Source organism: Tamandua tetradactyla, chromosome 25 (assembly GCF_023851605.1).
Source record: "Tamandua tetradactyla isolate mTamTet1 chromosome 25, mTamTet1.pri, whole genome shotgun sequence".
Lineage (NCBI taxonomy): Eukaryota > Metazoa > Chordata > Mammalia > Pilosa > Myrmecophagidae > Tamandua > Tamandua tetradactyla.
In genome coordinates, this window is record NC_135351.1 from 37472187 (window position 1) to 37477374 (window position 5188).

The 5188-nt window shown below is 39.0% G+C and overlaps 1 pseudogene; it reads right to left on the bottom strand.

Annotated features, from left to right (window-relative positions):
* Positions 1-1055: 1055 nt before the first annotated feature.
* On the bottom strand, positions 1056-4920 carry LOC143668684 (protein EFR3 homolog A pseudogene; annotated as a pseudogene).
* Positions 4921-5188: the final 268 nt, after the last annotated feature.

Consider the following 5188-nt stretch of genomic DNA (forward strand, 5'->3'; position numbering starts at 1 on the left):
TTCTACAAGCTACAGCGGTCAAGACGATGTTGTGCTGGCTTAAGGATAGACATGTTTTTTTTTTTTTGAGAGTGACTAACAGTTTATTAAGGGTTTTAAATATCTACAAAAATAAAGCAATACAGTGAACTTCAATGAATCCTAATCTTCCAATATCCAAACTGGTTACAATACAGTATGCCTATCTATTACTTGCAGAATTCCCTGCACCATGTAAGCAACAAATCAAAGAAAAGGTCCATTTCTCAAGAATCATTGCTAACAACGTCAGTTCAATAATCCAGGATACATAGAAATCTGCTGTAATTTAAAAGAAAAAAAAAAACAACATCAATAAACCCACAAAACCTAAATCAACAGTCTGTAAAGAGATCAACAGAAAGGGGTGATGAACATTAGTTGCAATGATTTTTCTTTACATGCAATACATGCATTTTTAAATCTCAGAGAAACAAGAAATTCTGTAGAGCTACGTTTGTGTTTTGCATGAGTGCAAATGAATATATATCTTCTCTTATACCATTAAATTATATATATATATTTTCATACAAAAGCACACAGTGTTAATCTATAAAATGACATCCAAGTGGATGATGATTGTTTTTGCATGTTCCCCTGCTTAGCTTTTTAAAATACACAGTCAAAAATTAATATCCTGCTCTAAACATATGGAAGAAAAAAGGGGAATAAAATAAAAACCATAAAACTTGGCCTATTAAACGATAAGAACATTTTCCCTGATCAGAAGGTGAAGTTTTGGTGTCAGCTGCAATACGGCTAGTAAATTTACTCCTCCGCTGGTGACTGAACCATCCCTCTGAAAACCTGGTCTTGCTCATCTACATTAATGAGCAGTCCAAGGCGGTTTGCTGTCCTTGCACAAGTTTAAGTGACTACAATCTTTTTTAATGTGTTTCAAGGGATGAGGGCACTTTGATTTAAACATTCATAAATGCTTTTTCTGTTTCCTTACTATATTTTGTTTCTACTAAAGGTGCCCAGTAATCATAAACATGAAGTTGTAATATTCCATTCTTCACTGCAATTTTTTGAAAAACAACTGCCAAAAAATGGACTGCTGAAATCAATAATTTGTGATATGTATATTGTTTTATGTAAAAAGAAAACTGATCTGAAAAGATAGAATTATAAAAAGATGATTTTATAAAAGTGTCCTAAGAGAATTTTATTATTTGCAAAAAAAGGTAATTCTTATCATGTCAAGAATTCACTAAAACCACTAGAGTCTGGCAATGCAAATGTAAAATGTACATGAAATCTACATAGCTTAAATCAATAGAAGCTTAAATTGCTCTCCTTAGCATACCTGATTGCTAAACTATAGGCACTCTTTTCAAATGTAATGTAACTAGTCCAAAACACAGCTGCATATAAGTTACAGTTCAAATCTTAAAAATTAAGAGTCTATTTGGAGAATTTTTGACTACAAGGTTTTAAGACAATGCCCAATGCAAAAACGTGTATTAATGTGCTCTTAATAGAAATGTAGACTTCTCACAGGTGAACCAGTACCTGTTTTAAATGTTTTTCTTTTTCCTATACTAAATATATATCTCATTTAATTAATGGAGCCACAGCAAAATACTACTATAAATTCAAAGCATAGCCTGTAAACTAATACATTTTAGATGTAAAAAATATTGCACAGTTCGGTACTCCAACAGTAAGCTCTAAGCATCTCAAGTAGAATGGTGAAACTCTTGGCAGGAGACAGTATTACAACTAGATGCACTAAGCATAGTGATTTTTAGGGTCCTATAGTAGGAATACTATTCAATAGATATCTTACTACTGTAAACAAGTTGAGGAATGCCTGTCATGTTATTACAGTAAACAAAGAGAAGGATGCCTGTCACAATTTAACTAAAGCATGGGGACAAAAGCCAAAAATAGTTCTGTAGCCCCAGGATTAGGAATATAACTGTATGTATTTGCTTTTGCAGATGACCAAAAACAAAAGCAATTCTATTTCCAAGCAGCTATGTAGACGTTGAAGATATACAGTGGTCATGTCATACATTTTAATCCTTGGAAGGCTTGATTTAAAAAAAAAATTACATGTTTTTGGAAAGTTTAAAATATACTGTTTAACAGTGGACCAATATACATGTTCAACTTTAAAAACCAACAGGAATCCCAAAAGAAATTAACATGGTAGAAATCTATCTTTGAAAGTACTCTAACTAATGTACAGTTCCAAAATTCCTAAAATGGTATGCCAAGCATTTGGTTAAAGATAAGTTCCATCACTATTTCCAATATGTACGTTAATATGCATTAAGTAAACCCTGAAAACTCAGCTTGGCCTTAGTTTTAAGTTTTAAAATACTATGCAGAGGTCTTCATGAGCCATTCAGTACACACACAAATCGGGGAATTTCATCTCATAAACTGGAACGGACTGATATTGGGCGTGCCCCGAAGTAATGGCCAGTGTTCCTGACGGGCTTGGAGGAGGGCGTATAGTGAGTTCCAATATCTGAGCAAGTCTATCATGAAGCAAATTTGCTTTGGATTCGCACTGTGCTGCTATTTCTTCGAAAGGTGCTTTCTGGAATTTCTCTATCACAAGACGCCTCTTTTCTTTTTCCTGTTCTTCCATTCCACTAGTGTCAATCGCTTTCTTCAATGCTTCAAAGGTGATTTCTTCAGTGTTACTAACCACATCATCAGAAGGAACATTGCTGGGTAAAATATCCACCTGAATGGATACAGTGTCCACAATACTCTTTCTTCTAGAAAGTCGATCTTCATCTGTTACTTGTGGCACGTATGGCACTGACAGTCTCTCCACACTGTATCCACTTCCACCTAATGACTCTGCAATCTTGTTGGTGAGAAAGTACAAACTTTTGTCATGCTTCTCGAAAGACTTTGGAAGCATGCACTTATCTCTGAAAACATGCTCTGGTAGAAAATAAGGGGCTTCCATAGTTCGAATTTCAATAACCTTGCTAACATGCTGGCAAAATGCAGGGACAGCTATCATCTGACTTACAAAGTTGAGGTATGCTGCAACCAGCGCCATGATTCCACAGCGATGGAACATCGGCAAATTATCCTCATTGATAATTGCACTGTCCTGTAGGGCAATGGCTAATCGAATGAGATCAATAACCACTTCATTGGCCAGTTCAATAGTTATAAGAGCAAGAGAAGTATAAAGTAGCTCATAGTTTTTCTGAACATTGTCTTCTTCTTTACAGCCTAAATATATGTGCCTGTATAGTTGTTGTCCATTCTTTTTCATGAAACTTGTGTCTTGTCTAGAAATTTTTTCTCTTTTAATCTTTAGGTCAGCTACATCTGGTATTATTCTGATTCCTCGAAGCTTTGCCCTATTGTCATGGCGATCCATAAGATTATGCATCACTTCCAAAACTAACTGTCGCAGTTCATAATCTTCCATGAGAGAGGATGATAACAAAGGATCCAAAAAAGATCCAGGTAGTGCAGTAACAATCGTCTTTGCTTTGTAGCCGGAGGTTACCATGAGTAAAGATCTTAGCAGCATTATCTGAATCTGCCTGGTTCCCAAATCCCCTAGTTGACTGATATCCAAATTATGTGTGGTTGTTCCAAAAACAGGTACTTTCCCCATAATGAACATCATGATTTCTGACCTCTGATAATCTGGTAGGTTACTTCCAAAAAATCCTATTGTTTGGATGATAGCATTCTGCACAATTTTCTCATCATTGTCTTTGGAACTTGTGTTCAAGTTGGCAGTGGCTATAGACCCTCCCTGTAAATCATTTGCTTCAAATTCAACACTGAGACGCAGATGCTTCAATAGGGTGTTAAAGACTTCGAGCACTGTGGGACCTATAGAATCTTTAGCAGCAATGGCGACAGCTTCTAACAGAACCTGAATCATGCCTGCTCGAACCCGTGGAGAGTCTTTTTTACGAGCATCAAGATGTCCTAGAATCTCCTGAATCACGTGATGAGAATACTGAGCCTGAATAGAATACATTATAATTTTAAAGCAGTGAACTGCAAATTCATTGGGATCCCATAGTTTATGATGGTCTAAATGCGCAAAAACTGGTCTCACAGCATTATTCATATTCCCAAAGGTTGCCCGACCCAGAAGTTCTCTGAAGCAGTTCTCAGCCAACACAGAAGGATTCTCTTCTTTCTCAGCTGTGGAAGAAGAAGAAGGAGGGCCTATTCGACTGTCAACCTCTTCTATCTTTTGCATGTTAAACAGCAGAGATGGAACGATCTTATCCATATGGTGGGGTTCCCAAATGGTAGCTCGAAGTTCATCATTAACTGTTTTGCGAACCACACCTTGAATACCCCTGATTCCAGCAATTCGAATTTCTGTTCTTATTTCAGGATCACTATGGCAGGAATGACACATGGCACTGAATCGAGATACAAAAAAGTCATAACGTCGATGATAAGAGGGTGTGTCCTCTTCAATATTTGCAAATTTGACAAAAGAATTTGTTCCAAGAACTTGAAGCTTTGGTTCCCCTGATTCCAGCAGCTTTGCTACCATATGAAGAAAGCTTTCTACAAATGGCTTGATGCTTTGAGAGTGACAAGCCATAAGAAGTTGGTCCAATGCCTCCACAGCAATTAAAACGTACCCTGAACGATGTCTGACAACATCCCTGCTCAATCTTTCTGCCAGGTAAGAACCAATTCGATCCAGTTTTTCTGGAGCTGATACTGCATAAAACGTTAATTTCTCCATTTCAGCTTTAACCAGGCCATCTTTGGGGTCTTCAGGAAAGATGTTGTCCACCAGGCGTTTGTAACGAGGACGCAGGGCAGAGCAGCAGCAGCACACTCGGGTAGGCATGGCGACTCCGAGCCGCGCTTGCCGCCGCGGAGGCTCAACGGGGCCGCGCAGGACGCGCCAACCGCACCATGTCGGGCCGCCTAGGCCGGGACGAGGCGAAGGGCGAAGGGCGCAGGGCCCCCGGAGGAGGGAGGAGGGCGGAGGGCGGAGGGCGGAGGGAGCACCGCGCGGCCCGCGGCTCACGCAGCGGCGCCAGCGACAGCCGCCACTGCCGGCCCAGCGGCGCGCCGGACGAGGCCAAGGATAGACATGTTTTTAATGGAATATGGCTGAGAGTCTAGAAATGAATGTGTACACTTACGGTCAATTGATTTTAGACAAGGTGCCAGGACAATTCAAGGGGTAGGAATG